At 40.5% G+C, this 22,516-nt stretch overlaps 1 protein-coding gene across 1 annotated transcript in view; it reads right to left on the bottom strand.

The window, feature by feature from the left end:
• Positions 1–22,516, bottom strand: part of ZFAT (zinc finger and AT-hook domain containing) — a 291,294-nt gene that overhangs the window by 25,188 nt on the left and 243,590 nt on the right.

Here is a 22,516-nt window from a genome sequence, read left to right as displayed (position 1 = left end):
GAAGCTCTGAGAGAAGTGCCTTATTTTTTCTGTCAATCAGGGTACTATTTAATGATTAACATAAATTATAATGTATAAATGCTCAATATGGCTAAATTATAACTTTTTAATGCTGAATATAATTTAAGCTATACTCAGTGAGGACCTGGCTCATCAACTAGTCTTTTAAAAAGGACAAGGGGGTAAGCATATATGAATAAGAAAACACTTGCAATGTGGTATTTCTGACTCTAAGAGGTGAGTTGTATAAATTGGAAATTACAGTAAATGGTAAGTAGTATTCTAAATTTATAGAAAGAAAATAATTTATGAATGGACATGAATGGCTGAAGAGTTATGAACCCATCAGTATAAGAAAATATATGTGCATACAGAAGAAAAAACTAAGTATTTTGCACAACAAACTTGTCTCAACATCAGAAGATATTCATAGGCAGGAAGAAGCCATTCCATACATAAAGGGAGATTTAGTGTTCTTTAAAAAGGGAAGAATGTATGAGGAACAAGGAAGGCACTGACTCATCCAAGTCTCAGGTTAGAAATGTTTCATGGAGGAAGACAGCATTATGTTTTTCTACCACCATTATTTTTCTCTTGGTTGTAAGCAGACAACAGATACTTTTTCTACCCTAAGAAATATACCCTTGAGTTGCACCAGCCAAAAATCTTATATGTTGCCTGCTAAAATTATGAGATTACTACTAACACTCCTATGTGAGTTTCCTTTGCTAACTGACTGGCACTAATTCTGGAAATGGAAACTAGAAGATACATGTATATATATATATATATATATATATATATAGAATTGGCCTATATCTAGGAATCTTAAGGTTTGAAGGACCTTCTGCTTCTGGATAAGATTATCATTTAAACTACTTGAGAAAAAAATGAGCACCCATGAAGAAATGGTCCCCCAGGCAGTAAAGCATGTGGACTGGTTCCAAGTGGACCTGGAGTTTCTATTCTTCTGTGTTCACTGTCTTATTTGACCTTCACTTGTTGGTGCTCCAGAGCTGCCACCAGTTCTTCTGGGTGTCAGCCTCAGTAGCACCATCCCCCTTCTCTTCTTAGCTCGCTTAGACAAGGTATATATAGTAGTGAGGAGCATTAGTAGCATTTACGTTCAGAGATCCTGAGCTGTAAGTCCAACTCCAACCTGAACAAAAATGACTATAGAAGTCTCCTTTCTGGTTGGGTTCATCCCATTCCTTGTCTGCTTCTTAGATCAACCCCACCCCCACTGTATCCCCTCCTTGGTCCACTGGGCTGTATCACTGCTCATTACAACCATGTCCAAATCTTCCCCATCTTTAAAAAAACATGTACATTGCACCTTGCTCAAGAGTACTCTCAAAATATCATCTCATTCTCTCTTCCCTTTCACAGCCAAACTCTAAGGAAAACTGGAGATATCTTTCAGTTACCTCTTGATCCCCTTAAAATTTGGCTTTCAGTCTCTTAGCCTGTGACTGAAAATGCACTCTCTCATGATCACTTAATTCCTCAATCTAATGGCTTTTACTCAGTCTCCAATCTTCTCAAGCTCTATGCAACACCTGACATTGTGATACTTCTCACTGACAAGTGCCTCAGTACCAGATAAGCTGGTTCTTTCAGTGCCTGAGGACATTGTCCATCTGGGTCTGGTGATTGGAACTCATCAAGAGGAGTGAGGTGCTCTCTTACTAGTTCCTTACTGATCATGGTAGTCAACTCCTTATTGGCGGTTTTGGCTCTATGTTACTAATTCAAAGATCTTTCTTCTTGATAAAGATAATATAGCAAAGTAGGAACTCAGCTGTTCTGCTTCCACACCCTCAAGGACCAATGCTCTGTCTACCCCACTGTGGTCTTATACCATCTTTGCTCCTCCTCTTTAAGCCTCAAATTACTTTAAATCTTACAAAGAAAGTTTCCAATTATAACTCATTGTGGTGACAAATGGTACATTTAAGTGCCCATACTGTGCCATGCGCTAGAGATACAAAGATTAAAAACTAAATGATCACTATCTCCAAGGAACTTATATTTCGCTGGGTAAATGCTTATAATGTTTATTGATTATTTTAAAAAAACAAAACTATTACATAGAGAAAGGCAGATGAAAGAGTCATTGTCTTATGTTGAGTCAGGATGAGCTCTCCATACCCTGGGCTATATTACATACCATGAAGCATCTTTATCTCACAGAGAAGTTCTTCTGAACTACACTGTAGAGAGAAGAGCCACAAAGCCTTCTGATCTGATCAGACAAATGAATCACAATCTGGCTGAACAAGCAAACGGTAATAAGCTCGGGAGAATTAAAAACTCAAACATAGTGGAATTCTGTAAATAGCACAGATGGCATTGCAGATCTGCAAAGCTCAAAGTAGGAAAATCAGAGCTTAGGTAAAGGAAAAGAAAGCAGAAGCAAATTTTAAGAGACTAAGTCACAGAACCTTTGCACTGGGCCTTAAGAATCCTAGGTCAATACTCTTTCCTTAGTTTTCCAAATACATGTTATATGGATTGAGGCATAGAGCAGTTTGAAGGAGAATTAGCCTTTTATGTTATATACCAGTGCACACATATATACACATATGTATGAATGTGAATATATACAACATATATACATACATATATGAATATGTATATGTCTAGGCATATAATACACAGGTTCCTCATTTTCAGATTTTTGCGACATGGTACATTGCAAAGAGCTTTGCACAGATTGGAATATAGCATATCTAGGCTCAAATCACTAACTAGCTGACATGACACTAACTAGTTGAGTTATGCTAAGCAAGTCATATCTCAGGTTCTAGCTTCATTCTCTGTAAAATGCAGCAGTTAGACTACATGATCTTTAATGTGCTTCCCAACTGAAAAAGCCTATGATGTGAGGCATGTGGTGGGGTTTTACTTATACTTTGAAAGTTTTAATGCCACTGAATCAAAAGGTTCCACAAGTAAAGCACTGAGCAAGCAGGTTCCAGTCTGGGGCATAAGCTATCAGGAAAAAAAAAAAACAGAAATAGAAATAGCTCAAAGAAGTTTTGCCAAAAAAAAAAAAAATCAAATGACTAAGCAAGGACTAAGTAAGGCCATAAAAAGGACGAGAATGGAAATTAAGTGACAGAAGAAGGTAATATATTGCTAAGACCCTGAATGATTTTTTTTTTGTCTCACTCCCCACACGCTGAAGGTCACTGCTCAGAGAGAATGGAATAAATTTTCCAAGAGGAAAGTGAAATATGAAAATGTTTTAAAAGGATAACAGTATGAACAATTAGGAAGCTGATATAATTAGAGATGACAAAGGACTGGGATCAAATGAATTATATCACAAAGTTCTTTTGAAAAGAGCCAACAAAGAAAGTACAGCACAGTGAGGACTGAAGGAAGGAAACAAAAAAGGAAAAGAAAAATGAAACTGAAGCAACAGTAGAGATCATTAAGTCAATATATCCATAGCAATTTGTTTTTTACTGGTTTTTTAAACTTTTACCACAAAATTTCCTTAAATTGTAAAAAGGAAGGAAGGAAGGAAGGAAGGAAGGAAGGAAGGAAGGAAGGAAGGAAGGAAGGAAGGAAGGAAGGAAGGAAGGAGAAAACTAATTTAGTCAGAAGATTACAGGATTTAAAACTGAAAAGGAACTTAGACATCATCCAGTTCAACTGCCCCATTTTACAAATGAGGAAACTAAGGTACACAGAGGTTGTGGTTTGTCCAAGCTCATGCAGATTGTTTAGAGGAGATAAATCTAAAAGTCAGGTTTCCAAACCTTCAGTCTTCCCTCTCCATTGTGCTAACCAGGATGAGTAGAAAAGCAGAAGACCAGAGTTCATGATGATCCTGTCTTTTGGACAGATGACAAGACTTCAAGCGTAAAAGATAAATGCAAACTGAAATTACAGGCAAACTACTGGAAACACCGATTAAATTTCTGACTGAGGTTGCAGAATCAAAAAGTCCTACAGCTTTAAGAAATTGGCTTTATAAACGTGACCTATGTTCTTGCAGCATGTAAGAGATGTGGAGTGAAGATGAACCAACCCAGGGCTTATAATTTACTTAGAGTAGGTTTCTGCAGAACTTTTGAATCTGTCATGATCATAATTACTCTACAGAGTGAGTAAGCATGGAATGGAAGAATGCACAGCGACATTTTAATCACAGAGTGAATAATAACAGAAAATGTAAGTATTTAAAAGTGAAAGAAGCTGTATTGGTATTCCACTAATTTTTTTTTTAATACCAAATACTATTCATAATAGTGCTAAAAGTATACTTTATGTGACAAACAATGCTGAATGGTATAACAACACAGCCAAAAGCTCCAAAGCCTTTATATGGAAAGTAAAAGCATGATCACATAAAACTTCTATTGGAATTCATCCCCCATAAGTGGTATAGGGTGGTATAAGGCTTAAAAGGAAAAGGTAAATGGAAAGAACAATTTGATACCCACTGGGTACTGACTACGTTCCATCAACAGAACTGGACTGAAGTCAAGAAAAGATTTGTTTACAATATAAGTCAATAAAGTGCTACTATGGGAACAAGAAAAATTCCATTAACTCACTAGGTATTTGAGGTTGGAAGGATAAAGAAAAAAGATATCACTTAATCCCTTCAGAGAACATGACTGGGGAAAGCAGTTTGCCAGCTAACACATCTGAGGATAATGCAGATGGCCATTTTTCTTTGCACCATCATTTAATAAAAGGGCAGGAAGACAAACTTCCTGGAAAAGAGATCCTTGAACCAAAAGTAAACGGTTCTCTATGCACATGCACAATTCAAAAACTATGGTTGTCATGCATGGAGACATTCATGTAGGTCATGATATGTCTCATGGTCAAGTGGAATGAGTGCCATGCTTAACTAAGAGTTAGACGACCTTGGCTGGAGCACCAGCGCTGTCCTTTGTTAGCTGGCTGAACTTGAACAGAACACATAATTTCTACAAGCTGCTGTCTCCTCACAAGTAAAATAGAGACCAAATACTTCTATCTACTTCATAAGAACACTGTGCTGGGATTCAAGTTCTAGTCTGGCTCTGTCTCTTACTATCATTGATTTGTACTACTTAACTTATAATGTAGCTCAGATGAGATAATGTATAAGGTTTGTGAGAGGGGGGCACATGAACATGCACATGAGCTGCCATGAGCCAGGGAGAGCCATACATGGCCTGATCACAAAGACAGCATGCTACAGGTCTGGCCTGGTCAGGACTGTGTTGGAAGGCCTCCTGCTTCCAGGAAACCTACCTGGAGTCTACTGATACTCTGTTCTGATTCAGTTGTGGTTCAGTCATTTTTCAGCCATATCCAACTCTTTGTGAGTTGGGGTTTTGGGGTTTTCTTGGCAAATATACTGGAGTGGTTTGCCATTTTCTTCTCCAGTTTGTTTTACAGAGGAAGAAACTGAGGCAAATAAGGTTAAGTGACTTGCTCAAGGTCACATAGCTAGTAGATATCTAAGGCCAAAGCTAAAGTCTTCCTGACTCTAGGCTCTGTGCTCCATCCACTGTGCCATCTAGCGGCTGTTCTGATTCAGTACAACACTAAAGCTCTCTTACCAGAAACATTCTGGAAGGTGGGGGCTTTCCCAGTAATCAAGGCTCCTGATACCTCTACCTGCCTGGAATCCCTGTCACTGGGCTCAGGAGGCTGGTAGCCCTAGCCTAGCCTGGCTCAGAGGTTTCACTGCCCCACAATTTGCTGCTCTCCCTGGAGGGTGTACCCTCTAAATGTTGTCCCTACAGCATGACAGCCCTTCTTTTACCACCCCCAGGCAAGCAGCAGTCTCCATTGATATTCTTTAATTAACACTCATTAGTTAACATTAACATTCTAAACCTAAAAACTCCTCTTCCCTTCTCCATCACTGATCCAGAGGGAAGCACTTCTCAGGGACAGGATTTGTAACATTCCTCACTCCAGAACATTGCTTAGCCTTATTTATCCTATGCCACAGGAATACCATAACCTTTCTCTGCTACAAAGCTCCCAGGACCTGGATTTGGAAGAGCATTGTCTCATCTGCAGGCCCTACAGCCTCTATCTTACTTCATCAAAACAGTTAAAAAAATACAATACTACCTCTGACTTCCATAATTCCTTTTTTCCCTGGTTATTTATTTAATTTTTGCCATATAATCCTCCCCACACACAGTTAAAAAGAATTTATTTTCTCTCCTTTCCATCTTTACACAATATAAAAAAAAATGAACCTAGTAGTCTGTTAGCAATTAACCCAAAGACCCCAACCACTGGGAATGACTCATTGAATTAACTGATAGGAAACCTGGAAAGCACTCTGGCAGAAATTTAGTGTAGACCAATATCTCACACTATACACTATACACTATACATCAAGATAAGCCCCAAATGGATATATGACTTAGAAAAAGTCACGTAACAATCTAGAAAGAAATTATCCTCTATAACTTCTTGTTATCCTCTTGTCATCCTCTATAACTATCTTGTTCTCAACTGAGGATACCAAGTCCAAGTAGAAGCCAAGATCATGTTCTGTGTTTGGGGAATCTTGTCAAATCTTGCTTCTATTTCCACATCATCTCTCTCACATCTGCCTCTTTCTCTCTACCCACAGATAGCTCTTTTGTTCAGACCCTTATCACCTGGATTAGTGCAGTAAAGCCACAATTGATCTCCCTGCTTCTAGTCTCTTTCCATTCCAATTCATTCTTCATATAAAGGCAAAAGTGATTTTCCTAAACCACAAACTATGTCAAATCTTCTTCTCAACCAACTCTATTGGCTCCTTTGATTACCTCTAAAATATGATACAAACTCCTTTCTATGGCCTTCAAACCCTTTCACAACCAATTTACCTTCCCAGACTTATTGCACATTATTGCCCTTCATGCACCCTATAGGCCAATCAAAGGGTCCTTCTTACTCGTCTTCATGCACAGTTCTCCATTTCTCTTGGCACTGGATGTCCCCTGTTCCTGCACTATATGTTCTCCTCAATTCACCTTTTTAGAATTCCTAATTTTCTTTAAGAGCCAACTCAAGCACCACGTTCTGCATGAAGCCTGTCTTAATCCTCCCAGCTGCTGGGGCCCCCCTCCTCAAAAATCACCTTTCATCAATTTTTAAATCTATTTTGTATAAACCCATGCACAAAAAATGTTGTCTTCCATAAAAAATGCAATCCCTCCTCAAGCAAAGGGACTGTAGCTGTGTGCCCTGAGTCATTAGCACGATACACAGTATATCTGTCATAAATGACTGCTGATTACTTGACTGAAAATGTTAATCGTGCATCATCCAACCCTCAAAGTGCCAGGCACTTTGTTAAGCGCTGAGAATACAAATACAAATAAGACAGCTCCTGCCTTCAAGGAGGTTTAATATTCAAATGGATAGATAGAATGGGGGAGACAACCCATAAAGGAGACCTAGAAGGTGTGAGGGGGGTACAAACATGGGGGAATGATTTGGAGATGTCCCAGAAGTGATGCGAAAGTCTGTTTTTGAGCAGTATAAGGCCTAAGTTCATCTGTCAGGGCCCAGCACCCCAGGGCCAGGGGTCAAGATTCTGGTGGGAAAGAAATGGAGAAAGGAGGAGGGGAACAAACATTTATTAAAGACTTACTATGTGCTAGGCACCATGCTAAACACTTTACAAATATTCTCACTGAACTTCACAACAACCCTGCAAAGTAGGTACTATTATATTCATATTCTCAGTTGAGAAATCTGAGGCAGACAGAAGTAAAGTGACTTGCCCGGGGCCACACAACTAGTAACTATTGGAAGTGGGATTAAAACTCATGTATTCCTGATTCCAGGTCAACTGCTGTATCCACTGCTCCCCAGAGCTGACTAGGTATGTGTCTAGGGCAATGAGGAAGATTGGATAGGGGTGGGGAGACACTTGAACTCCAACAACCGTGGCAATGATCAAGGCATGATGAGGATCTGTACCAGAGTGGAAGCAGTGGCAGAGGACAGAAGGGGGCATATCTGAGAGATACTGAAAAGGTGAAATCAACACGCCTTGGCCACCACTTGGCTATGGAGAGTAAGAGAGAGTGAAGAATCCAGGAAGACTCTCAGGTTGTCAGCCCAAGGGAGTGGGAGGATGGTGCAGCCTTCAACAGTAATAGAGAAGGAAGCGGAAAAGTTTAAGGGGAAGGATAAGGAAGACATTTATTTTTGGAGATGTCGAGTTTAAGATATTTCCTGGACATCTGGTTTGAGATATCTGAAAGTCAATTGGAGATAGGAGATTGGAGATCAGCAGAGGGGTTGGGGTAGGAAAGCTAGATTTGAAAGTTAGCAACATGGTGATGGTGATTAAATCCATAGGCACTGATGATCTTACAAGAGGGCCCTATCCAACTTCTCATCCTGCACTGTCCTCACTTTCCATTGTACACTTTAGAACTATCATTCTATCATGACCACATTTCCTGTCCTGTTAGAACTTTTCCTCAAGACCCCTTTTACCTTCTTGTACTCACAGACACATTCTTCCTCCCCGAAGATGCAGCATTGTTATCTCCAACTCCAACATTGGGTCCTTCTTCTCAGGAGTGCTTTGACACACTCAGCCAAAGGGAAGAACAGGTGTACTTCTCAATCCACCATCCTTATTGGAAGTTCCTTCCACCTGTTACAACACCCTATTCAGATCCCAGTTACAATCCTCTAGCAGTTCTGAGGGGGTTATTTCTCATCTTCCAAGGAGTTCAGTACCTAACCCAGATTTTCTTTCTAGTCCAACTCTGCTTTCATACATAAAGGTTTTAATATATGCACTAGAATCCTATCAAACACCCTAATATCCCTATTCATCCATCTCAAGAGCCATGACATGTATAACACTTTTGTTTCACTTCAGTAACACATGGAAATAGTCATATTCTTGAAGTGACCATCACCCCTACACACTTTACTTCTATGACCCAGAACTAATGTCTCACTTCCATGTGTAGCTATACCTATATTCTAGGTTCAATTATCATCTTTATGAGCATGAAACAGAAACAAAAACAAAAACACGTACTTCTCATCTCTGTCTTAAACTCCAGCCATGTATCACCAAGTGCTAGAGAGAAGTCTCTAACTGGATGTCTCACAGATTTCTCAAATTCAACATGTCCCAAAGAAATTCATTGTCTCTTTCCCAAAACTCAACCTTTAACCCCAAACAACTTCCCAATTTCCCTATTTCTGTTAAGGGCATCACTATGCTTTCTCTCATCCAGGTTTACAACCAGGGAGTCATTCTCAGTTCTTTCCTTCATCATCATCATCTTCATCAGCTAGAATTTGCATGGCACTTTAAGGTTTGCAAAGTGCTTTACAAATATCTCATTTTATCCTCACAACAACCCTAGGCAGTAAATGCTATTATTATTCCCATTGTACAGATGAGGAAATTGAGCAGACAGAGGTTAAGTGATTTGTCTAGGGTCACATATCTAGTAAGTGCCTGACACTAGATTTGAACTCAAGGTCTTCCTGACTCCAAGTCCACCATTACACCACCTGGCTGCCTCACATCGTCACACCTTCATATTCAATTAGTTGCCATATCATATTATTTCTATCTCCATGACATCTTGCCTTGCTTTCTACTCACATGGTCACTAGACTAGTGTCGTTGCCACCTCCTGCTGGGACCAATTGGTCTCCTTGCTTCTAATCTCTCCCCCCTCTCTAATCCTTCACAGGGCTGCCAGATTGATATTCTTAAGGCACTTCCTGATCAAGAAGATCCAGCAAGATCCCTGTTACCTCTAGGATAAAATACCCTCCTCCTCATTTCTTGTCACTTAAAACCCTTTGCAGTCTGACATCAGGCTACATCTCTAGATTTACTGTACTCCACTACTCCCCTTCACATATGTTGTTTCCCAAACTGATTTCAATGCTGTCTTATGAATTTGTGTTCCATTTTTTGCCCTTGAGCCTTTCACAGGCTGTTTCCCCAGGCCCAAATGTATCCCCCTTCTTTTCACTGTTTTCCTCAGTTTCCCTGAGGAGGTGGTTGCTAAGCCACCCTCGCACAGAGCCCTTCCCGATCCCTTTAGGTGTGCATGCTCTCCTCCTTCCTCAAAAATTATCTTGTATTTATTTAATCAACACACCTATCATATACCACCTCCTCCTTCCCTTCCACCTCAAGTCCTAGAGTGCAGGGAGTTTTTTTTTCCTTTCTGTCTCTGTATTCCCAAAGCCTCATGCAATACCTTGCACAAAGGATGTGCCTTTAATAAATGCTTCCTGAATCAAACTGCATGTTGAACTGAAACTACTTTTGCAAATGTATAGTTATTTCTTACATCCTCCTTATTTGTCACAATCATATAAAACATTTCACCATCTGCATCACTGAAAAGAAAATAAATAGATGTGAAGTCCTATTCTGAAGCACATCACAGTGGCTCAGGTTCTATCTCAGGGCATGGGTTGGCTGATAAATGAATGGTTTCTTCAGCATCAAATGTATTTCTCTTTCAGAGACCAAAAGCGGAGGACAGTGCTTCGAGCTGTTGCATTGCTTAAGGCTCTAAATAAAAACATAGAGGCCTGGAAGTCTACTTAATTGAAAACAGACAACCAACGTAAGTTGTAGTCTACTAAAGTAGATTACATTTCTCTGCAAAAATAATGGGCTGTAAATAACAGACAGCAATTCCAGGCTTGGTTGGCAATCAGCTTATGCCTCCTTGGCAGAACTGTTACCGAAATTACTTCTCAGGTTAATCACAACAGACTTGGTCCATAGGTGAAACTCTGCTGACACCCTCTCTTCCTGGTTTCTTAAAGCATATCATTCATTCTACACCAGTCCAGTGAAAGGAATCAGATTTAAATTCAAAATTTATTCTTATAATCCCATCTAAAGACAATAATAAAAAGCATGAAAAAAGTGAGAGAAGATGGATTTGTTTTGAAAAAGTAGATATTCATTTCTGGAGTTTTGTTTTCTAAATAGATATAGAGATAGATATAGAAGTATATAGATATAGACACAAATATATATAATTATATGTATATGAATATAAATATAGATATAGATATAAAGAAAGACTGCTGGCTATTGGACTGACTGCAGTCAGAAGTCCTGGGTATGGGTACTGCCTCTGCCAGTTGACTGCTCTGAGCCTCATATGCATTAAGCAATCAATCAACAAGCTTTTACTAGGCATTTACAATGGGCCAGGCACAGTGTTGCACATCCCAGACACAAAGGAAAAATAAAATTAGCCCCTACTATCAAGGAGTTCCCATTCTAATGGGGGATACAACATATGTAAATCAGAACATACAAGATAAATATGGAGAATATGGAAGATAACCTTAGAGTGGATAGCACTATTAGCTAGGAGGACCAGCAAAGGGTTTTCTGAAGGTAATACTTGATCTGAGTGTTAAGGAAAGCCAGGGATTATTAAGAGTCAGAAGTTGGGAGGAAAAGCCTCTTTAGGCTTTGGGAAGATCGATTTCTTTCTCCAGCTCCTGAGGGCTTCTTTAATTCCTGACTATCTAATCATACACTTCCATTTATTCCTACATGCACAGGACACATTGCTATCTGCTAGGTAGCTGAAACTCACAGGATCAGGGCTGGTGTTATGGATGGGGAGGTAAGAACTGTATCAAATCTTGTGCCATGCTCAAGGACTTCTCTCTAGCCACTCTGTCTGCATTCCCTGCTCCATCATTAGCATACTCCCATCCCCTTATACTCAACCTATCCTAGCGATCCTGAATCCACTGAACCTCAACTCAATGTACCTCAGCCTAAGTCCTACTCCATTGCCCATCCCATCTGCTGTGCTCTCTGGAATGCCTACTCCATAATTAACAAACTTCCTTTCATTTTAAACCCCTTTCTCTCTCACTTCTTACCTCTTCTAGCCCTCACTGAAACATAGCTCCCTCCCACAGATCTTTCCCTTACCACCCTCTTTCCAGGACTGGATAACTTTCTCTTAAAAGTCCTAACTTACCGGATGTGATGGGGACATCAGATTGTTCCTTGTTTTCCACTATTTCTAGATTCTTCCTTGCCACCTTCACTACACAAATTCTCCTCCTCTCAGGTTCAAGCCATCAAAATGTATCACCCAATCCAAATCCTCGCAGCTACTAATAGAACCCCAGGACATTTTCCTTCCTTCCTCATTGAATTCAATGACTGTCTCACAACTTTTCTCTGCTCTCCATCTCCTCTCATACTAGTGATCTTCAATATACACATCAGTGTCCCCTCCAATACTATTATTTCTCAGTTTCTCAGTCTCCTCAATTCTTATGACCTACTACTCCACCCCAGCTCAGCTACACAGAGAGCAACACCCTTTAGCTTCTCATTATTCACAAGTGTCCACTCCCAAGTTGATGAACTCCAAAATACCTTCATCTGACCAAAATCCTTCATTGTTTCATCTTTCCCTATGCTTACTGACCTTTAACTCTATTTTTCATCCTCATCATATCCTTCATTCCTTGTACTCCTTACTTCTTTCCCATTCTGTCACCCCTGAATTGACAATCCTCTTCTCCATTCCCTGTCTTGACCAGCTGGCAAACAAAGGGAGCTCCACATGATCCTCCATCCTTGATTCCCCTGCTCCCCTTGTCCTATCATCAATTATGCCTTGTTAAACCTCCACTCTGGTTTACATGCCCATCAACTATCTCCACTTCTATTCACGTGTTGTTGAAAGGAGAAGGAAATCATGCAACTGTGCTGACTAGGCCCTCAATGAATTTATGTTCCATAATCCCAATTGGGCCCTCACTGCAGCAAGGCAAATATTTTATTGCTCCTTAACTGATTCCCTATCCCACCAGGCACAGTGGCTGCTCCCCATCTTCTCATCTCTCCTTAAGCCTCACATTGCACCCCAACTCTCAACTCCCTCACCCAAGGATGTGACTAACTGATGAGTGCTCCCTCTTCTCTCTTGTTTATCTCTCATTGCCTCAATATCTTTTTGTATTATCTTCTCCTTCACTCTGGTCTCAGATAAAGAAGTGGTCCATCTCCTTTCTGAGGTAAACTCTTTTATATTCACTCTTGATCCATTCCTCTCCTAGCTTTTCTAACAAACTGTCATCTTCCCCGCTCTGCTCCCATTGTCAGTCTCTGTCTGTCTACTGACTGCTTCCCTGCTGTCTAAGCACATGACTGTGTCAAGTCAAATCAAGCCAACAAGTATTTATTGAATATTTATTACTGCCAGAGACTGTGTTAAGTAAGCATCGTCATTTCCCCATCCCTAAAAATCGCTCACATGATCCTAACATTCTTGCCAGCTTATGTCCTATATCTCTTCTTGGCTAAACTGCCAGAGAAAGTGATCTATGATTGGTGCTTTTAATTCCTCTATTTTCACTCTTTCAAACACTGAAATCTGGTCTTCAACCTCATCATTCAACTGAAATTACTTTTTCTAAAGTTACTGATAATCTTAATCGCCAAATCTAATGCCCTTTTCTCAATTCTGATCCTCAGCCTTTCTGTAGGTTCTGACACTGCCAACTGCCTTCCCCTTCAGGATATTCTTCTCTCTAGGTCATCATGACACAGCTGTCTCCTGCTTCTCCTCCTGCTGTTCTCATGGCTCCTTGTTAGTCTTTGCTGAATCTTCATTCATGTCATGCTCTCTATTGTTGGTGCTGAGTCACAAGGGTTTGTCCTGGGCCCTCTTCTCTTCTCATTCTATATCATTTGGTGATCTCATCAGCTCTGTGGGTTCAACCATCTTTATGCAGATGATTTCCAGTTTTATATGTGTGATTCTAGTGTCTCTGTTAAGTTATAGTCACACATCTATAAATGGTTCTTAGGCTTCCTATAATGGATGTCCCATAGACATTTAAAATTCAACATATTCAAAGTAGAACTCATGATCTTTCCTCAAAAAACATCCCCTCTTCTGAACTTCTTTGTTACCGTGGAGGGCGCCAACCTTCAAATCATCCAGGCCCACAACTTTGGTGTCATCTTTGATTCCTCACTCTTACCTCACACATCCAAATCTCGTTCTTTCTACTTTCACAATATCTCTTGTATTCATCTCATTCTCTCTATTTATATAGATACAACCTTACTTCAGAATTTCATCACTTCTCCAGTGGGCTATTATAATACCGTAATAGCTTTCTAACTGGTCAACCTGCCTTGGCTTTCCCTATTCCTATCCATCCTCCATTTAGCTGTCAAAGATATGTAAGTGTTATTCTGACAATAACACCCTTCTACTCAATAAACTCCAGTGGCTCCCTATTACTCCAAGAAAAATTAAGACTCCTATATTTGGCCTTTAAAGCCCTTCCTAAACTGGTCCCTTCTAATCTTTCCAGCTATCTTATACTTATTCCTGGGATCCAATGACACTGGACCTATTTGCCATTCCTAGAATATGGTGCTTCATCACCTGTCTCTGGGCTTTTACACTAGCAGTCGCCTATGCCCAGAATGTGATATCCTCTCACCTCTGTATCTTTCTGAATATTGTGAAATCCTGGATATTTGTAAATTCATTTTTACTGCTTATATATGAAAAAGAGATGAAGCCAGGAAAATGATTGAGCCCCAGTTCCAGCTAGAGTTAAAAATTTAATAGGTGTCTACCCTAGGTCAAATCTTTTCCATACCTTGCTAATATTTCCCCCCAAGGACTCCTGCTTCTGTATTATTTTTTTCTCTTTCCACCTCCCAACTCTGCACCTATTATCCACACTATAACTTCAATTCTAAAAACAAAACCAGAGAAGTAAAACCTCGAAATGGATTAATTTTCATTTATCATTGTCTGTCCTTAACCTGAAAGAGTCTATTTTCAGGTAAGACTAATAAATCATGAACACGTGAAATTAAAACCAGAGGGCGTTTTTGTTTCGACATGGAAAAGTGATCTTGAAAATGCTGGCTTACCCAAACTAATTTATGCTTTACCCAGATCTAGTTTTTGGCTCTGTGGAGGATGGAATGTATGTAGAAGCAGGATATTTAGTAATCTCAATCATATTAATTTAATCTGTGGCCATTCTACATTACAGATTCACTAAAGGTTGTCTTACCTTTGACTTCTTATAGTGAACTGAAGAATGCAGTTAAGGGATAAATCTGTAAATGTGGTCATTGTGCCATATTCATAAAATCACAGATTCTGAGAACAGGGAGGGGTCTCAGAGGTCACTTCATTAAACTCTTACCTGAAATGTGAATTTCCACTTTAACAGCCCCAAATAATGGATCAACTAGACTTTGCTTGAATGCCTCCAGGAACAGGAAACTCAATACTTAACAAGGCAGACAATTTTATATTTAGGAAACTCTGTAAAAGCATGTTTGTTTGCTTTTTTCTTTAAACTAAACTGAAATTTGTCTGCCTGAATCTTCTATCCATTGATCCTATTTCTTCCCTCCTCAGGGACTGGACTAGTTTAATTCTTCTTTTACACAAAGGTCCTTCAAATAAGTGAAGATAGCACTATTTGGTTTACAAAGGAACGATCCAAATTCTGTGGAAAATGAAATGTGTCTGATGCTCCTAAGGATACATTCTCTACCTGCAAGTTTTATTGAAACTGTAATCTTTCAGCAAGTGAAGTGTGATTGAATTGTGACAGTAACTAAGTAACAATTATTATAATAATAGTGTTTTGCAGTTTCCAAAACACTGTATATACATTTATTTAAACTGATTCTTATAATAGCCTTGTAAAGTAGGTAGTGGAAGTATCATTCTCATTTGACAGAGGCAAAGCCTGAGGTTCACAAAGGTTATGTGACTTGCTGAGGGTCAAACAGGCTGGATTTGAACTCAGGTCTTCCTGATTTTCGGGTCCAGTGCTATATCCACTGTGCCAGCTAGCATACAATACTTTCATACTCTGTAAGTTTCAGGCAAACAGGCCTACTTACCAATCTACTAAATAACATTTCAGGTCCCATCCCTAGGCCTCTGCACAGGCTATTATCCCATCCTACGTCTTAGAATTTCTACTTTCCTTCAAAGTTCAGTTGAAATACCCTCTCCTACCTCAATCAATCAATCAACTTTTATTGAGTGCTAACCATGTGTCAGGTGTGGGGCTATGCATGAAGCTAATAGAAAGGTAAAAAGAATCCTTTCCTTCCAAAAGTTTATACTCTAGTGCGGGAGAGAGCATGTAAATAATTAAGTACATGCAACGTACAGAGAGCAGATGTAAGGTAATGTTAGAGGTGAAAGCTCTAGCAACAAGGGGAACCTAGAAAGGCCTGCAAAAAGTGGAATTTGAGCTGAGTCTTAAAGGACATCTGGGATTCTAAGATATGTAAGACAGGAGGGTCAGGATTCCAGGTATGGGGGAAAGCAGTTCAAGGACAAGCGACTGGAGATGAAGGGTTCTGTGTAAGGAACGACAAGGAGGCCAATATCATCAAGTGCATAAAAAGGAGCGCAATGAAAGGGAAATGGAAAGATAGCATGAGGGAATATAAGACCCAAATTTATTATGCAACATGTTGATGGACAACTCCCTCGATACCTGGTGGCCTAACGTTTACAAAGTGCCCAGCCCCTGCTGAAAGAGAAATAAAATTTAACAAATGATACAAGAACAGAATAAAGTGGATGGTCTCATCCAAGGCTGTAACAACTATTTGCTGTCCTTGAAAAAGACACCCTGCAGTTTTATCTAAAAAGACTTCTTTCACAATTACAAAAGGACTTGGTGTCTTCTACTTGCCTTCTTTCCTTGAACTGGGAATGTTTTCTTATAATAAAACCTGACAGAGACATTCCAAATGATCCCTCCCCCACTTCTCCCTTTGGTGTCCCCCTCTTTTTCTACCCTTCTCTCTGCTATGAAATGTTTTATTTCTCTATCCTAAGTTGTCAAAGAATGCTGTCTACTTTAAGTAGGTCTAAAAGGTTATGAAAATCAAATCTGTGCCCTAGGAAACTGAATCTGCTGTCAATGAGAGCAGTCTTCCACAGCATTAATCTCCTTTCTTTCAGTTTGGCCTCCTATCTTTGACCCATAATTATGAGACCCTCACTGACTGCACCTCTCCCAAGAACTCCTGTTTCTCTCAACTGAGAGAATTTCACATCAGTAGAAAGGGGCCTTCTTGTGAAGAGCTTTAAATACTAAACAAAAGATTTTATACTTGATCTTGGAAGTAACAGGGAGCCAGTGTTTAATGAGTATGGGGAAAATATGATCAAACCTATGTTTGGAAAAAAACATTTCAGTAGTTGTATGGAGGATGGTTTGAAATGGATAAAGACTTTAGGGGAGAGAGAGAGATTAAAAGGTTATTACTGCATTTTAGGGGAATGTAGTGAGAATGAAATGGGATGGTGACTGAAAAGGGAGAAGTGGACATATACAAGTGGTGCTGTAAGGATAGAAACCACAATATTTGGCAACTAGATGGATAAAGGAGTTGAGCGAGAAAAGAAGACATTGAGGTGATAGATCTGGCTGACTGAGAGAATGGGGACACCCCTCGATAGCAATAGCGACGTTCAGAAGAATGGAGGATTTGGAAGGTAAAGGTAATCTGATTCTGTCAGCAGCTCCCAAATCACTTCATATCTCCCGTGTGTGTGTGTACATGTGTACATTCATGCCCACATATATAGACACACACATATACATACATACATGTAAGTATATATACATAGATGTATGTATGTGTATATGATTAGTCTATTTATCTATAGATTTATCAATAATTTAATCTATATGATTAGTCTATTTATATTCACGTTGCTTCCCCAGTCTATTGCATGCTCCTACAAGCCAGGGACCACTTCCACCATTGTCTTTGTATTACTAGTGTCGAGCACAGTACCTGCCATGTAGGGGGTGCTTAATATACTCTTACCCCCTTCCTTTCACGTATTCAACTGTTCCACCAAATCGGAGGACTGAATATAGCACTCCATCATGTCTTGTGCTCCCCATGCCCAGAATGCACTGCTACCTTACTTTCACCTCGTAGGAGCCACATCCTGGGTGAAGCACTGCCCCATCTCCCTGGTCCTTAGTGCTCTCTGACTCCTGACCTCATATTTGCCATCCAGTTGAGATGTCCCACACCCACCCCCTGAATAGAATGTAAGCTCTTGGAGGGCAGAAGCTACTTCCTGTTTGACTCTAACTCTAGCCGAGTGGGTGCTCCATGTTTTGTAAGTCATAGGGTATGAGTTCAGATCCCTTCTCTGTCATTTACTACTAGGTGAGACCTTGGTCAAGTCATTTATCTCCTCAGGGTTCTGATCTATAAAATGAGGGGAATGGACTATAGATGATCCTAAGGTCCCTTCTAGCTTGGCAGTCTGTGATATGTGAACTCTGCATCTGCTGCCCTGCCTGGTTTCAACACCGAGGAATAACATGTTCTTCCCAGGACAAACTCATTGTCTCTAATCTCACCACCACAGGCCTTGAATGATACCAGCCTCCTCACTTCTCTGATTGGAGGGCTGGAGGGTAGAATCCCAAACTCCTAATGCCTTCCTTTAAAGAAAGCAGAAATTGGACTCAGCTCACACCAACCAGCATCTTTTGTTGCTCTGTCTGGTTTCAACTCCATGGAATAAGAAGCTTTCATGTACCCAGGTACCCCCTGAGTATCCTCTTCTCTCCCCCTCTCCTTTATCCTTCTCTCCCTCAATTAAATTGTGAGCTCCTTGAGGGCAGGGACTGTCTTTCTTTTTTTATGAATTTTTTATTAATTGTATGTATCCCCAGCACTTAGTACAGCACCTGGAACATAGTAGGCACTCAATAAATGCTTACTGGATTATATGAACTAAGTATTCATTGAACTGATCTAAACTGAATATTGAGATGGGTCCAGCTGAGTAAGAGTAGTAAGAAGGCCAACCTAGGTTCCAAAGTCAAATAAACTAGAACAAGAAGGGAAGTGAAAGGAAGGGAAGGGAAAGGAAGGGGAGGGAAGGGGAGGGGAGGGGAGGGAACTAGCCAGCAAAAACAAAGTCAACTAGGCATCTTTTGGCCATCCAAATTTACCTTCCTTTGGAGAGGAAAAGGAAGGAGAGGAGGCAGACAGGAGAGGAGGAGTTGAGTTACCCAGCTAGCTGGGTCCCCATTCAGCCAGTTACATCTACTCACAGGATTGTGTTCATCCTTCATTGCCGAAGAAGACCATGCCATCAGAGAAATGATGACATGACTTGCACTTGACTTTGTTTGGAGTGAGGGAGGGCTGTGCAGATCACCAACCTCACTTCTCTTACAGGGTCATCTGAATCCAGTGACCAGATATTCACATCTTAACTGAAGGAAGAATTAACTTCTTGGAAATGTTGAAAAGAGACTGGGGAAGAGATACTGTGACTAAGCAACCAAGATTGAAGGCAAGAGATTGGGCCCAGAAAGAAACATCTGCCGTAGTCTCTTATACGCAGGAGGGGCAAGACAGGACCATATGCCCTGGTTCTTATGTTCTAAGAGATGCTCTACATCTTTACAAGAATGGAATGAGAGGAAAAAAATCACTCAAGTTATTCACAAGTAAAGCTACCTTTCCCCAACTATTGATTTATAGTCATCATAACTAATCTGTTTCTTAGTTTTGAATTTTTACAAGGACATTTTGAAACTAAAACATTTTGTTTATTCGTGTATTTGAAGACACTCATCTCTCTGCTGAATACAAGACTCATATCACCCACTGCCTGCTGCACATGTCCACTTGGATGTCCCTTACATAGGTATCTCAAAACTCAACATGTTTACAGTGAAACTCACCATCTTTTCCCCCAAGCATCCCCTGTACTTTTCCTTTTTGGGGGAGGGTGGATGGGTATCAAGTCTGAAGTTTCATTCCATATCAAAGCAAATGAGAGCCTTCCCTTTACTTTACCATTTGAGAGCATTGTCTAGGGCACTAAGAGGGGCTAAGTGACTTGGTCAAGGTCACAGCCAACATGTGTCAAAAGTGTCAGCCCAGCTTTCTATCTACTACACCAGGATGCCAAGTCTTTCTGACTCCCTTTCCTAAATTCCCTATTTCTCTTGAGAGCACCACCCAGTTTTCAGTTATCCACTCTTGAATCTGCTCAGAGTCATCACTGATTTTTCCTTCTGCCAGAGTAGTCAAGCTTTGTCAAGTCAGCCTCCACAACATCTCTTCGATCTATTCCCTTCTATACATTCACACACCCACTACCCTAGACCAAGGTCTCATTAATGCTCACCAGTTCTACTACAATATCCTCCTAATGGCCCTCCTTGCTTCTTGACTCTCATCTGTTCAATTCATCCTTTACACAGCTGCCAAAGTACACCCAAAGCAAAGATCCAATCATATCACTTTCCGGCTCAAGAAGTTTGGATGGATTCTATTTCCACCAATCAGTGTCTAACCAAGTTCTAAGTGCTCCACATCACCTGCTTCAGCTGCCTTCATGGCTGGTGGAACAAATTTTTCTCATTCGCCCATTCCACCAGAAGAAGTCTTCACATGCTTGGGGTAGATGCCCCTCAATTCACCAATGGGCTTGAGACCCCTGGGTTACCCTCAACCTGGTTTGGCCCATCTACCAAAACAGTTTACCGGGGTGTGGCCACTGCACATGCAGCAGCTTCTTGGAGCCACAGGTGAGAGCTGGGTGGACTAGGTGAACACCAAAGGTGGAAAGAGCCCTGAAAAGGGCTAGGCAGCCATCACACCAAAGGTACTGGTCCTCCCTGAACACACCCTATACCTCAAATGGTTGGTTGTTGTCCTTCTTTCTCAAAGAGGACTAAAATGACATCACCATGATAAAGTGAAATTTAAGTGTGTCTGGCTGTGGCTGATCAGACCAATGCGAGCTCGGAATGCTCTACCACAGGTTAGGCACAGACAGTCTGGGTGAATTTTGGCCTAATAATTAACACCAAGAAAACACAGTTGCTCCATCAGCCACTATCACACACCATCCATAGGTGGAACTATTGGTTACAACAAATGGAGAAGATTTTAATGCTGTAGATAAGTTCATTTACCTTGGTAGTATACTTTCCAGGGATGTACACAATGACAACGAGGTTAATGCACGCATTGCCAGAGCTAGCTCAGTGTTTGAGAGGCTCCAAAGAAAAGTTTGGGAGAGAAGAGATATTAGATTGACTACCAAACTGAAGGTCTACAGAGTTGTTGCGCTGACCTCATTGTCCTGTGAAATATGAACAGTCTACCAGCACCATGCCAGGCAACTGAATTGCTTCCATTTGAACTGTCTTAGGAAGATTCTGAGGATCACCTGGCAAGATGAGGTACCAGACACTGAAATCCTTGCTCGAGCTGAACTGCCAAGTGTTCAAACTATGCTTCAGAGAGGGCAACGCTAATGGCTGACCACATTGTTTGAAAGCAAATGTATGCTTGTCAAAAATACTATTTTATGGAGAACTCACATGGGGTAGGCAATCACATGGTGGTCAGAAGAAGTGATACAAGTATACTCTCAAGAACTTTGGATTTGACTGTGCAACATGGGAGACACTGGTACAGGACAGCTCAGCATGGCATGCCCACATCAGAAAGGGTGCTGTGTTCTATGAACACAGCAGAATTGAGACAGCACAAAATAAACATAGGATGTGCAAATTTGGAGTACCCAACCCAAATACTCACATGGACTATCTGAGCCCAACCTGTGGTAGAGCATTCCGAGCTTGTATTGGTCTGAGCCACCACAGTTGGACACACTGAAATTTCACTTTATCACAGTGATGTCATTTTGATCCTCTTGGAGAACGAAGGACAACAACCAACCATTTCCACTAAAGTAAAGCATGCGCTCCTCCTCCTGGCATAAAAGCCCTGCACTCTACATTCTAGTTCAAACAGACAACTTTCTCACCCCATAAATGACATTCCATCTCCCTCCTCCATGCCTCAAAAGAACTCCCCACTTTAGCTCTGCCTCATAGAAGCCCCAGGTCCCTCCAAGTTTCTGCCTAGGTGCTGCCTCCTTTCAGAAGGTCCCAGTTAGTGTTTTACTTCTCCAAAATTGATTTTGTATGTATTTATCGGCATACTTGTTATGTTCCCCTAGTAGAATATGAGCTCTCTGAGGACAAGGACTGTTATTTCTTTTGTACTTGCATCTCCATAGGCTAGTACAGTGCCCTATGTATAGGAGTTACTTTCACAAAAAGGACTGCTAAATTGAAGGTTAGCTCCAGGAAAAATACATCATCCTTCTACTTCTTTCTATACTCCATTTCCCACTAATCAAAAATATCAAAATGTCAGCAGTCACAGTATTTTAAGCAAAGAGGACACTTTAATTGACTTTAACATATTTTAGGAATGTCTAAGTAAATATATTTACAACATTTTGTTTTCTTGGGCATCTCTTAAAGAAAGCGAATAAAGAGTTTCTAGAAGCTTCCAGTATGCGCATGCGCATGCGCACACACACACACACACACACACACACACACACACACACACACACACACACACACACAGAGTTTCTGTAAATGTAATGACACAATAACA

The sequence above is a fragment of the Notamacropus eugenii genome, chromosome 4 (assembly GCF_028372415.1).
Source record: "Notamacropus eugenii isolate mMacEug1 chromosome 4, mMacEug1.pri_v2, whole genome shotgun sequence".
Lineage (NCBI taxonomy): Eukaryota > Metazoa > Chordata > Mammalia > Diprotodontia > Macropodidae > Notamacropus > Notamacropus eugenii.
This window is presented reverse-complemented; position numbering and strand designations above follow the sequence as displayed.